Below are 15,013 nucleotides of genomic sequence, written 5' to 3'. Positions count from 1 at the left end.
TTGAACCCAACCGCTGGGTCAAAACAACCCAATAGCTGGGTCAAAACAACCTAACCGCTGGGTCAAAACAACCCAATAGCTGGGTCAAAACAACCTAACCGCTGGGTCAAAACAACCCAATAGCTGGGTCAAAACAACCTAACCGCTGGGTCAAAACAACCCAATAGCTGGGTCAAAACAACCTAACCGCTGGGTCAAAACAACCCAATAGCTGGGTCAAAACAACCTAACCGCTGGGTCAAAACAACCCAATAGCTGGGTCAAAACAACCTAACCGCTGGGTCAAAACAACCCAATAGCTGGGTCAAAACAACCTAACCGCTGGGTCAAAACAACCCAATAGCTGGGTCAAAACAACCTAACCGCTGGGTCAAAACAACCCAATAGCTGGGTCAAAACAACCTAACCGCTGGGTCAAAACAACCCAATAGGTGGGTTTGTCCCTTTATAATTAACCCAGCGCTGGGTTATATTTAACCCAGCATTTCTTAGAGTGTGGTTTATTCAGGTAATGAAGTAAAGGCAGTGCTGTGATATTACTGCAAGGTCCATCTAGTGCCTCAGTAACCTGAGCAGACAGACTGCAGCCGTCATAACGGACAGTAACATCCTGCAGGGGACCAGCATCAGTCCTGTGTTTCCAGCTGAGGAAGGAAGGGATTCCAGGTAATAACGTGTAAAATACTTGCTAATGATTTAAATGTTGAGAAACACAGAATTCAGGCTTACTTGGAATGCACGTCTTTGATTCTTTGAAAACACCCATCTTGTCACTCGTCTTAACTGATCTCAGCTTCTCTTGGCTCACCTCACCTGGAAAACAAGATGTTAGATCTGTTTAACCTGTCACAATAACTTTGGTAAGTTTGGTAATCGATTATTTAGTAATACATTTTTCTAGGACTTGAATTTGATTGTTTAGATTTTTGTTACATTTTCTTTTCTTTTTTTAAAATCTACTTTAAAGGTGTACAATTCAAAGTGATTCATATAAAACATTCCATCTAGAATCAAATAAAAATAAACACTCCATCTTTCTGTCTTCTCTGGCTGTCCTGTGGTATAGACCTCTGTCATATTCCGCTCTCCTGTTTCACGATGTTGCACAAGATCACAGGGTCTCTACGCTCCACCCGCGCATCAGATTACCGTGCAATTTTCCTTTTTTGTGTCTTTTGAAAGGACAGGATTGTACATTGTTTTTAAAGACAAAGCATACTAAGTCAGTTCAGGAGAGGAAAGCAGCAATCAAACAACTTGAAAAATATATGAAGAGACACACTCAAACCAGTTTGAGTTTGTGCGTTATTGTCATTGGTATTGTGCTTGTTCTGTTCGTGTTACCTAAGAATGCTGAAAAACCTGTGGGTTTTTTGTTATTTTTGGTTTAGTTGCAAATAAAAAAAAATGCTGCACCTAGATCCTGCCTTTCTTCATCCCTGCTGCAAACCATGTGTGACAGATGGTGTGAACATATAAATTATAATATAAATTATTAATATTATTAATTCATATTTGAATGAATACATTTTATTTGATTTAATTACATAATATTTATATGTATATATTTACACATTATAGAATATATATTTGTATATACAGATGTATGTAGCCTACAGATATTTATAGAATAGTATATTGTCAGTATTGGGAAGGTTAGTTTGGCCCAAAAACCTAAACAGTCTCAATTATCAAGCCATTTTGATTTTGGAGTGAATACCAGCGCTCTCTTCCACCTTCAATACCACGACTGAGGTGGGACCCTTGAGGAAGGCACCAAACCCCCAACTGTTCCACGGGAGACGCAGCATTGGCTTCCCACTGCTCCGGGTGTGTGTGTTCACTGCTGTGTGTGTGTGCACTTGGATGGGTTAAATGCAGAGCACAAATTCTGAGTATGGGACACCATACTTAGCCACATGTCAAATCAATTCACTTTCACTAAATTTGTTTATGTCTGGCTGCACAAATAATTTTAGTACAGGCTGCTTTCTGAATGAGGGACAATTCAAGGCAGGTTTTGAAAGCATATACATAAACCCTATCGGATAAGCATGTTATAAACTTCTGAAACATTGGTGTTTCATATTTTAGAGCAGTCACTGCAACTTATGAAAGAACTCAATTAAATCTGTATGTGGGAGTGTGTGTGGGAAAAATCAGATGTAACCCCCCTTTGCAATCCTCAACATTTTCATAAGTATCTGTAATTTAATTACACATTTTTTTCTAAGTAACTGTAACTGATTACAATTACTTTTATTTTGTAATTAAATTACGTAATTCCATTACATGTAACTTGTTACTCCCCAACACTGTATATTGTATAACAATATATTTTTCATTTTATATCCATACCATTAAACAGTGAGCTATGTTTAATTGTTGGTCTATGTATACATGTGTCAGATGAGCATTTCACTGTTTTTCTTTTCAGTGTCTCATGCAATGGGCGCCACTTTTTTTAAGATGTCGTGCGAAGCTGAAAGCAATTCCTTGAAAAGCGACAAAAGTTGCCCTTCATTTTCTGTGCTTTTGTTTACCTGACACCAGATAATTGACCTGCTGGCATTTCCCATCAGACCCCTGTGAAGGAGAACCAGGTAAGATGGAAACTCTGGATATGTGGAGGTTTACCACATCTGCCACTCTCTTACGGAAATCATGCCTGTACACAACATAATAATGTGTCATAATAAAGCATGTATTGCTTATGCAAAAAATATATTTTACATATAATGTAATAATTGACTTGTGATTATTCTTTTAGGATAAAAAACACATTATCATCACAGCATGTACTAAAAACCTTTTTAATACCATTCAGCCACATATTTTAGTTGAGAAACTCATTAATTTGGGCTGGATTTTAGTCTTGTAGGATGGATTTCTTTGTGCAGAGAACACAGTTTTTCTGAATGGCTGGTGTCGTCTACTGGGTCACCTCAAGGATGTGTCCTCTCTCCTTTATTATTTATCTTTTACACAAATGATTGTAAGAGTAGTTTTAGAAATAGGCATATTATAAAATTTGCTGATGATTCTGTAATTGTTAACCTATTGAGTGAGGAGGACTCCTGTGGTTGATGATTTTATTATCTGGTGTCAGAATGTTTTTTTTTTTTTAACTGAATGTTCTTAAAACCAATGACTATTGATTTTAATTCTAGGAGGAAATCTATTCAGTATAAGCAAACAATTTGGGTATAAACAAAAATTTGGGTACTGTCTTGGATAACAAATTGTCCTTTTCTCCAAATACTGATGTTTTGTATAAGAAGGGACAACAACGATTGTATTGTTTGCAGAAACCAAGGTCATTTAATGTGGAAATACATTGATGTGTATGTTCTACAGATCCTATAGTGAGTCACAGTTATCTTTTTCACTGCTGTGCTGGTTTACTTCTCTAAATGTGAAAACAAGAATTGTCTTGAGAGGATTGTAAACCAGGGAAGTAAAATGACGGGAAGGAAGCAGATGACTATGGCCCAGTTATATTATAGACAGGTTTTGTGTAAAGCCCAGAGCATTTTGTTAGAGGATTCCCACTCTGTGTATCACGAGTTTCACCTTCTCCCTTCTGGCATTCAGTATAGAAATCCTATTAGTGAAACAAATCGGTTTAGACATTCATTTATGCCCTCAACTGTAAAGTTTCTCTAAAAAAATTTTTAGGAAGGAGACTGAGTGTGATTTTTGTATTGTGTTAGGGTGAGGTTTTGAGTGTGAGTCTTATGTGACATGCTTGTACAAAATTGCCTTTGGAAAATAAATGAAGATGAACTGAACTGAACAGTAAGGTGAAGTATTGTGTGTTACATGAAACCAGGAGTCATCTGAAATATAATAGGCCTAATCATTTCCCATCCATGATTTTGTTTCACTTTTGTTTGTCTCTGTGAAATTCAGCCAATAAGGCTTTAAACATAAAACATTCAGATATTTTACTACAGACATTGATATAAACATTAATTTATGTTATGAAACATCATGACACTGGCAATGGCACAATATGTATATAATCAGAAATTTCACACAGTAAAAACATTTGTTTAAGGATCTACTTCTATTTAATCTAATATTTAAAAATGGTATTTTTTTGTAGTCACGATGATACAGATAATATATCTGAATATTTAGCATGGACATTAATTTGAAGAATATACCTGCTGAAGGAGGCCATTGTGGGGAAGATCTGGGTGGCAGAAGGGGATTCTGGGTGAATATCTGCACATGCAGTTGTGGTGTTATTGAGTCCGAGAACTAACGACCTCTGGACAACTAGGGGGAACAACATTTGAGACCATTTCTATGTTGATCGTTATGCAGAATTCTATTCCAACGCATGAAAATATCATGTCTGTGCAAGTTATTCACATGTGCTACCTGTGAAGTCTCCGGCCAGCTGCAACAGAATGTCATTGTACAGTTGTTTCCTGGTAAGACTTATGGATCCATGTCTGCCTGTCAAATGTCCAACCAAACAGGACAAAGCCCTGACCTGAGAACAGTTGCTCATCTGAGAGAGAATGATTTCTGTCTTAATTATTTTGCATAATATTTTTTACAATTTTATGAGAAAATAGTCTTTTCTCACGTTTGTCATGTTGAATGGATTATACATTTCTTCTTCACCAGGACATGTACCATCCGACCCCACCGGCTTATCTGCGATGTACCAGGACGCCTCTGCAAACTAGAAACCAATAGCAGAATTCCTCATATTCAATGGAATTAAATATCATTGTAATAGCTGACATGACTAATAAAAAAGTGATCAAATATAACTTACATTTGATGACTGTGATGCCCGCACATCCACTTCTAACATAACGTCACCATAGCTGCCATCTGGAAAGGCTAGCTGGGACTGAAGACATGCACAGTGTATCACTTAGCATTCATTTATTACATTTAATATTTGTTTATAAATTGATATTTTTAGGGTGGGGGTTAGGAATGGGTTGAAGCAAAGATACAAAAATTTAAGACAGATGCTTAAATGCACCAGATGCTCTGGACAAAATGTCTTAGAAATATAAAATTATTAGTCATTGCTGTAAATCATGTATATCGTTCTTCCGCATGCAACAGCAAGACCACAAGACAGCTGCAGGTTTGCTGTTTGGCATGTGACAGATCCATCTGCCCGCATAGCGTCCCAGCAGGAGAAGAGCTGTACCCCTCCATAACCACAGCCTCACCCAGTTACCCGTCTAACCCCATCCGGCATTATTAGCAGCGTCATCTTTCTGTGGCAGATTTAAAGTGACAGTATAGATTTAAACCACGTTAGTGTGGGAGATAGTAGAGATGAGGGAGATACTTATTTTTCACAGTTCCCTCTAATTGAGCTATCATAGGAACCATGGAAGCAATTCAAGCCATTTAACAACACATTAGCAACATGGTCCTAGCAACCAACCAGAAAGCCAAGTGTTTTGAACAGGCAAGCACCACCTATAAAAATCTGCTTATATGATGTATTTTTCTTTTTACCATCGTCACTGTCCCAGTTACAGCACTACTAAACATGGCCTTGGCGATCACCCAGTCTCCATCTGGGGAGTTTTCTGCAGAGATATCTGCACATCTCATTCTGTAAATAGTGAAAGAAACCATTTTAAGTTGACCATGTTCAAGTAAGTTTCGAAATTTTCTTCCCACATTCCTGAGTGAGTCAAAGAAATCTTGTATAGATAAACAATGAATGATGTGTGAAGCAGAATGAGCTGTGTGAATCTTCCCACCCATGATTTTCATCACAGGTTGGTTTTTAGGTATTTCCGATATCTGATAACATAATTAATCTAAAAAGCTGTACAGAAAACTGATACGAGGTCTTTTCTGGATTACTCAATTATGCCTTTTGGGAAAAAAATATTAAAAATGATCTTCTTGTCAGTTAAATGTGGCTAATGCGGCAGACTGCCAAAGACAAACTGAGGAACTGAGAGAAAATGCAGAATTGGGAATCAGTTGCACTTGCAGTTGTTTTTCTGTCTCACCTATTTATGGTTCTTCTTCCAACAGTTTATGGAGAAGCAAACTAATGTCTTATATGTATTTCAAAGTTCAAAATGTTTGAGGATGTATAATTCGTAAAGGAACTAACCTTGAGCCATTAGCGTAATGTATGACCAGAGACCGGCCAATTATGCTGTTCGGTCCTGAAAGTGGCATATTACCATCCATGTCCTGGTTCTGAAAGTTGTTCTGACCCGTCAGGTCTCCAAACTTCCCACTGATGTCTCCAATCTCATACTGGTCAACCGTGCCGTTCCTTGGAGCTGAGGCTGTGTTCACAGAAAACGGGTTGAAGTGTCCCATGATGTTGGTGTCAGAGCAAGGTTCCTGGGCGCTCTTGATTGGAAGAATATGGATGTGGTAGCCACCAGCTCTCGCATTAAGCCCAGTAAAGGAGATATTTAGGATTGTTGGCCCTTGAGGAGAGACTTGGGAGAATCGGACTTGACCTTCAGAGGTTCCAGGTCCAAGCCAAGAATCCGAGCGAGCAGAGGGAAAGCGGTACAAGGTGAGGTTTGCACAAGCAATCCGTGGACCTGTTTGGTTTGGACCATGTATCACCAAAGAACGTCTGATCATTCCAGACAACCAAGAGGTGGTGTCAGTATAAAAGTTCTTGGTTGCCACTGTTCCCATCTCAGACTGTAGGTCCACAGTCTTGTGCTTGCCAGAGATATCTCCAACTTCACAAGCAAAAGGGCTGTCGGGAGCACAGTTAACAGTGTATACACTCCCCGTGGTGTCTATGTTGTATGGATTCCAGTGTCCTCCAGTGGACAGACAACCTCCCTTGTCACTGTCAGTCTCTGTGCTGATGGGATAGTTGTGGACATGCCAGTTGTGATTCATCGTAGAAGGTGCAGAAAGTTGTCCGTAGGATAGGTCCATGAATACGGAGACATCAGAATATGGGTCACTACTGAGTTGGGTGAAGAGGACCGTCCCCACGACCAGACCACAAAATGCAGCCTTGGCAACAGTAACTTCGCCTGGGTAGCCGAGACTTGCACAGGCAAATCTGGTCCCATTGGGAAGGTGTATCACGACAGAGTGACCCACAATGCTATTCTGCCCAAACAGAGGTAGGTTCCAGTCAGTGAAAGTGGCTTGAAGGTTATTTGTATTCTCCAGAGATCCATGCCTGGCGCTCAGATCTCCGACCTCAAAGAGATCATGAGTGGAGCCTCTTGGTGGCGGATACACTGGTGCCCGAGTATTCACATTAAAGGGGTTCCAGTGACCCCCAAGGTTGTTGTTACTGCAGCTGCTGTCTGATGGAGATCTCATTTGGGGTAGGGGAAACTGATGAACGTGGTACGGGCCAACTCTTCTCTCCAGGTTTGTCAGGTTAACAATGATGGTGGTGAGATCAAATGGAGATGGTTGATGGAAGGTGAAGTAGCCTTTAATCCCTTGCATGTTCACAACAGCACTAACTACCTTCATTGCAACTCTTCGGATCTCTGCACACATGACTTGAGGTCAAGTTGAGAATGGCGAAGCGGACAGTAGAATTGAGAGTGAATATTTCCAACCGAGACTTCACAGGTTCTAGAGGTGATCCCACATTCAAAACACCCAGCACTGTAAGACTCTTGGGATCCAGACTACCAAGAAGCATATTGCAGCTGGTAGCAGAGCTTTGTGACACTAAAATCGTGACATTTGGAAAAGTCCTGGTCTGATCGACATTTCTTAGATCAGAGAGAACCCTTGCCCCTGCTTCTCCCGTCACTTGCCGGATGTAGATGTTTCCAGCCACGGGACTGAAAAACCGGGCCCGCCATGTTCTTACCTGGGACTCCGAAGTAAGTCCAGCACAAATCCTTGTGCCATTGCATGTGTCCACCAGCACCGAGAGGGCATCCAGACTAATGTGCTGTTCAAATAGAGTGGACACATTCACAACAGCCTGAGGCTGATCTACAGAAAATGTGAACACACTGTCTCCTATGTGTGACTTTGACCACAGGGTGAAGCAAAATGGCCGTTCATAACCGGGAATGTAGTGAGGGAGATATTGAATCGACATGTGCCGGTTCCTGTGAGATTAGCGGTGGACTTCTGCTCTGTGGAGTCAAAAAGGATCCAACCAGTGACTCCCATCATGTTGAAGTCAGCCTGATACCGCACACAAGAGGCAGAACCTGAACAGAGTCAACGGAATACACAAAATGTCATAGGTATTAATATAAAACATTTTCATTCTTTTCAGGAAGTCTACAAACTGTGATTTCAAGCATTTAATTTTAGCAGATCACATGCAGATTTATCAAACAGATCAGTCAGATGCTGTCTTCTGTATCACTGAAATATATATATAGTATAATCTAAGATGTTGAGTCATGTTTCCAGTGTAAGAACAGACATATTACTCATGTCAACACCTCTGTTATGTGTACGATTGTTAGATACCAATAATGCTGATTAAAGGACATTATTATCAGCTTTATATGTGCTCAAATGACGGGTGGTTTCAGGTGACAGTGTTTAAGTTGCAAACATGAGATTTCTAAGAGATTCTCTAAGAAGAACACTGGGGATTGTCCTGTTGAATTTAGGGAATTGTGAGGTTTAATACATAAATAAATAATGTCATATTTGAGCTGAGTCATACTGAACAAGTTAGGGAATTGTGAGGTTTAATACATAAATAAATAATGTCATATTTGAGCTGAGTCATACACAAGAGTAAAAAATGGAAAAAAAAAAAAAAAAAAAAAACCTTTTAAGTTTATCCAAAACTCCAATTTATAAAGATTGTCAAAGACTTTTCCACCACTTTCCCTATTGTGTAATAGGTACGAAGGTTATATTATTAAAAATATAAATTATATTTTTAACTCATACAACTTAACTATGGATACAGTTTAACTAAGTTGACTTAGAAAAATGTGGCTTAAAATTAGCAATACTTAAATTTGTAAATTTTCTAACATACATCGACCTTGAAGTTTGTTTGCAATGCCTGTTATGTCTTAAGCAATACGTTATACCTAATGAAACACTAAGTATCACATACAAACACTAGGTATCACTAGATCACTGAACAATTTAACCATTCTTAAGCAATTAGACTGTCACATGCTAATATGCTAACTAAGAATGTATAATTCTCAAACAATGTCCAATAGTAGAGGGTATAATATCTTAAAGTGACACAATGTTATGCAAATTCAGAAACTTTTTCCTTTACTTGGCAACAGTTTTCCAACTTGCGAGATCAAACACTTTGAACATTTGGTCAAATTTTCTGAAGAAAAATAATAATAAATAAATAAAATAAAATAAAATAACAACTTACCCCACAGGATGAACAAGGTCAAAGCTCTTGACAGCAACATGTTGACAGCTGCTGCTTGTGTGTGTGTGTGCTTGTGTTTGCAAGCAAGATGTAGAAAGTGATATAGACAGTTGTGTGTGAGTGGTTTCACAAGGGAACCCCCTCTGTGTGTATCTGTAACCCTCTGTACTGGAGCACGACTATATTGATGTGTGCTTGTGTGTATGTGTGTGTGTGTGTGTGTGAATTCCTTGCTGTCGCAGTGTATGGCTGGTTTGAATGAGACTCTGGCTTGTCTCTTCTACAGTCTCAAAAGAGGGCAGCAGGGGGAGTGGCTTCCCAACATCCTGTGTTCACGCTTTTCATGACATAGACACAGCTGACATAACATACACAACACATCATTTAAAACCACGGAAACATGGTTTAGCAAATTTTTGAAAGTGATAAAAACACTACAGGAAAATAAATACATGTAACCAGGGCCGTTTCTAGCCAATTTGACGCCCTGGGTGAAATCCCTATTGCGCCCCCTCCCCCACTGACTGATCTAATGGCGTTGTTGAGTGCTCCAAATGCAAACTTTGCATGCAACAATCAGGCAGCAATTGACAGCACTCTGATCTAGTGGAATACAGGCATCGTCAGATTGACAGTACTCTAGCCCAATAATGTTGGGGGATTCAGTGGGGGCGGCAGTCATATTTCAGGGTGACCGTGCCACTCTTTATCACAACCCTGCTGAAAGTGCCAGTACGTGTGCTCATTGGCGCCCCTTCAGCTGGTGGCGCCCTAGGCGACTGCCTAGCTCGCCTATGCCTAGAAACGGCCCTGCATGTAACATTTTTGGGGGTAGGCAAAAATTAAAGAAATAGTTCACCCAAAAACGAAAATTTGCTTAAAGTTTGCTTACTCTCAGGCCATCCAAGATAGAAAGAGATTTGGAGAAATTTAGCATTACATCACTTGGTCACCAATGGATCCTCTGCAGTGAATGGATGCCGTCAGAATGAGAGTCCAAACAGCTGATAAAAACAATAATCCACAAGTAATCGACACGAGTCGTCAATTAACGTCTTGTGAAAAGCAAGCTCTGTTTGTAAGAAACAAATCCATCAAGGAGTTTTAACTTTAAATTGTTGCTTCTGACCAAAATACGAGTTGATAGTCCATAGTAACGTTTCCTCCAGTGAAAAAGTCCATCTCCTCTCACATTAAAATCCACCCACATATTTGTGTAGAACTGTTTTGGACTGTTTTTGCATGTAAATGGTGCTTGATCTGTGCATATTTTTCCTGCTGATTCAGACAAGATGACCTTTTCACTTGAGAAAGCAATATTATGGATAGATGGCTTGGATTTTACTTTATTACAAATACGGCTTTTCACTTCACAAGATGATTAGTTGTGAATTATTGTGATGTTTTTACAATTTCAACAAATTTTGGGTGAACTATCCCTTTCTTTCTTTTTCTTTTTTGATATATATGCTTTCATGTTTCTTGCTGTTGTACTGCTTAATTTCTCCTCGATGTTGCCGATGCAAAAAAATAAAATAAAATTCTTGCTAAATTTAGGAGCAGGATATTTTGGCCTGAGCTGTTTCAAGAAGCTCTTGAGGTTCTTCAACTGGTGCTATTTTAGATAATGACTGTAGAGGCCTCAGTGAGGAGATGTGAGTAGACAAGAGTTCACTTGAAGACACAGACTCAACAGTCTTGCTTTGGAAAGATCCACAGTATTGTTGCTAATTATAGGTAGTGTAGGTAGAAGAAATATGTGTATGATTTTAAACATGAAAATATAAAGTAAAAAAGTATTAGATGAAACAATGACGTGACCAAACACAAGGATCGCGGAACGAACCAAAAGAAGGGGGGCCCGTGGGGAGGGGCGATTTGGGTTGCAGAACTAATTTTAATATTAGAAACAGTAGTAATATTACCTATAAAATAATAAATATATTATCTACTAATGGTATTAGTTAATTGCCACATATACTAGCCTATGTATTTTTAAGCTATGATTCTCCCACGATCCTGAAAACAAAACAGACAACCAAACGAAATATGTAATTTACTTGAGTTTCTGACAAAATGTTTTATTAATGTTATAGTAAATAAGTCTGTTTAAAAATATTTATTAATTTAAACGAATTAGCCTAATTATGTAAAAAAAATCATTTTAAATAAATGAAGATACATGACGACTTGTTTCGTTTTGAATCTCTGGAATGAATGATTTAGACATTAAATGCATTTAATACTCACTTTTCGCCACCTACTGGAATAATGTAACATATATGTGAGCAGTGAAGATGGAGAAGTCCACAGCAGCATCCTGGAAATGGTCCAGCCATGGATGAGACGCTCCATCACTCCACCTGCCCTTACTGTCTCATCTGAGCCAGATGCTGCTGTGGTCTCTTCATCCTCAGTGACCCCAGAGCCAGTGAGAGCATCTAGAGAAAGACCGAAAGACATTGAGGATGTGAGTTTGGTCAAGTTTGTCCTGCTGGTTTCTGTTCATACTTTCGCCACCTACTGGAATAATGTAACATATACAATCATTATTTGCAGCGCGTCATTACTTTCAAAGACCCAACATCAGAGTCTATATCCGGACTTTAAACTTTTATCAATACTTTTGTTATTATTTAATGTTTGCAACACAGAAATGTAGCCTACTGTGTAAGTAGACTGTTTGTGAAGCTGTTTCAAACAAAGCTTTACATGATGAGTGCTGCTCTCTCTGGATCAGCGGCTGCGTAAATGCAGGTTTAAATATTCCGATGTGATTGTGATTTCAAAGGTTTAATAGACATAGCGGAATCACCGTCATTTAGGAAAAAGATTGCGTGTGTTTGAATCAAGATCGCAAACTTTTAATGATTAAACGTGCATACATAGGCTATATAAGGCTCATATGTATTTTTCTAGCCCATGTCATATTTGTGCAGACCTCAAAAGTAACCCGGGCCCAGGCCTAAAAAATGTCCGGGATTCGGCTTTTGCACAGATTTAAGCCGGTTTTGCTTGTGGATGAAAAATTTTGCACATAAAATAAAGTAACAACATATATTTTTGGGTTTTCGTAATAAAAAATAATATATTTAAGGGTTAAACTGTGGGTCGTATTAGTAGGGATAAAAATAGACACTTTTATCCGAAGTGACTTACAGTGCTCTTATTACAGGGACCCCAACCTCCCTGCAGCAACCTGGAGAAAAGAGCCTTGCTCTAGGACACACTGGTGGTGAACGCATTCTACAGTCGCCATTCATTGTGTGCGTTTTTGTTTTAGAGCCCTGCGAGGGATTGTTTTCTTAATCCCGCTCCCACTAATCCCGCTCCCATTATCGCCTGCTCCCGTGATTTTTGTGTCCAGTGCTCCCGCAAACATTCTAATATTCCATATAATTTTCGTGCATCAGGGAGCCTCCATCAATATGCTGAGTATTTAAATATCTTTTGAATGAGCGCCCCCTGTTCACTTTCACTTTCGATTTCGCAATCACTAGCGCTCTGTGTAAAGGAAGATCAGATATTTGTCACTGAGCTCAGGATCTGTTGAGCAGCAAATCCTCCAGCAATCGCAGTTTCCTGAGTCGAGCTGTATTAACTGGTCTTTTCATCCGGCCGCAGCGCTGGCAGGGGCAGACCGGCAGGGAGAAAAACTGGCATCGGCGTGAAGATGAGTGAGTCCTAGGGGTACATTAAAACACATGTATACACTTTTCTTTATCATCTTGTATGAATTATTTTAAAGTTACTTGCTCACTTTCCCGGTAAAGTTGTGCTTACTAGTATTTTCCTCCCGAGCCGCATGATGGAAGAGTGGCGGGGAGACTCGTGAAGATGAAAAGCAGTAATTCCCGGTTCAGACTACACGATTTTAGCCCGATTTTGCCACGATTTGCTTGACGTAGGGTGTCGTGGGGATTCGTAACGACAATGGGCGTCGGGACTCAAGATTCCATCGTTTCAACTCGTGTAGTGTGTCATAGTGGATGACAACCGATTCCGCGTCTCCGATGCTTCACGATATCACAACAGAAAGACTAGCATGTTGTCCGACGAGTTCTGTCACATTGGTGACATTGACCAATAGCAGCACAGAAGCTCTTTCTTACACAGGTTTCAAACATGGCGAAACTAAAGAATTATGAGATGGAGGAAAGGTTCGTGGAGCTGTGGCAGCAGTACTCCTGCCTGTATTATGTGTCATCGAGGGACTACCACGACAGAACAAAGAAAGAAAAATGCTGGCGAACTATAGCGGAAGCGCTTCAGCAATGTTTACACTCTTGTTTTCGGAAGTCAGTCGCTAGTTCCGCCGTCTCGATGACATCGCGCGCATTGTTAAAGACGGTATGCGATGAATGGTCGGGAAGCAACGTGTAGTCTGACATGTTTCTTGTCCACGACACAACAAGATTTTAGGAGTCAAAATCGTGTAATCTGACACAGTGACTATCGTGACCGACAAAAAATATAATGTAGTCTGAACCCGGTATAAGTTGTTGCACTTGTAACGTCGTAGATCACATAATAACGTCAACATGGCATCCATGCCTGGATCGCATTCATACTTAACTAGATTTGGCTGTAGAGTATATACTCTTTTAGCGCTCGTTAAGTAAGTACTTAATGAAATTAAGTACCTACTCATTGAGTAGACGGTTTCGGACGCAGCCAGTCTCTTGCTTCGTTTCTGAACGAATCAGCCGTTTGAACGAATCGATGAATGACTGAATGACTCACTTATTAAGACAGGGAGTTGCCACCACCTGGCGCTTTTAGTTTTTTATTTAGAGTAGTGTTTCTTTTTAAAAATAATTTAATATATCACTATTTATTTGTATTTTTGTATTTTGAATTAAAATATTTCTTTCTAATGCTACTTTTTTGTAATGTCTATTCAGTGTTTTTTTCTAAATGAACACAATGATAACTATTACCTTTAATAACTTTATCTTTAATTAATCGGCACATGATGTGCATGTTAATTAATCTCGTTAATTTGAGATTAATTTGATTAATTAATCGGCACATTATTAATTAATTAGATAAAAAAATAATCACTTGACAGCCCTATTTAAAAGATAAAAAATCCCCCCCAAGTGCTCTCACTAATGTCATTTACTGATTTAAATGCATTTAATTGCAGAATTTTACTAAAGTGCTTATTTACAATTATTGTTGGTGTTGTTCCAGACTGTGTATGTTTGATCAGATAAAAATGATTATACATGAAGGAAATATAGTTTAAATAATTGGGAATCTTTCTCGTTCTACATCAAGCCTACACTCTCAGAAAAAAAGGCACAAAAGCTGTCACTGGGGCGGTACCTTTTCAAAAGGCACAACTTTGTACCTAAACAGTCCATATTGGTACCTTAAAGGTACATATTAGTGCATAAAGTGTACATATTAGTACCTAAAAGGTACAAAAGTGTACCTTTTGAAAAGGTACTGCCCCAGTGACAGCTTTTGTACCTTTTTTTCTGAGAGTGTAGTATATCAATTAATAAGTCTAAGTCTGTATCATAATATATATTTCAAAAACTAGTCTCTTCATTGTAGACATAACTCGAAAATGATCCAGCAGAAAAGCATATTTTATCAGTAAAAAACCATTGATGTGATCTTTTGAACATTTGCTGCTAATCATTTCTCTGCGGGTCATTGATGATAGCT

At 39.1% G+C, this 15,013-nt stretch overlaps 1 pseudogene; it reads right to left on the bottom strand.

The window, feature by feature from the left end:
- Nucleotides 1-512: 512 nt before the first annotated feature.
- LOC107655343 (uncharacterized) lies at nucleotides 513-9,374 on the bottom strand (annotated as a pseudogene).
- Between the last annotated feature and the right edge of the window lie 5,639 nt (nucleotides 9,375-15,013).

This window comes from Sinocyclocheilus anshuiensis, unplaced genomic scaffold (assembly GCF_001515605.1).
Source record: "Sinocyclocheilus anshuiensis isolate Anshui unplaced genomic scaffold, SAMN03320099.WGS_v1.1 scaffold880, whole genome shotgun sequence".
Taxonomy (NCBI): Eukaryota; Metazoa; Chordata; class Actinopteri; order Cypriniformes; family Cyprinidae; genus Sinocyclocheilus; species Sinocyclocheilus anshuiensis.
Note: the sequence above shows the minus strand (reverse complement) of the source record. Positions and strands in the feature narration are given on the sequence as shown.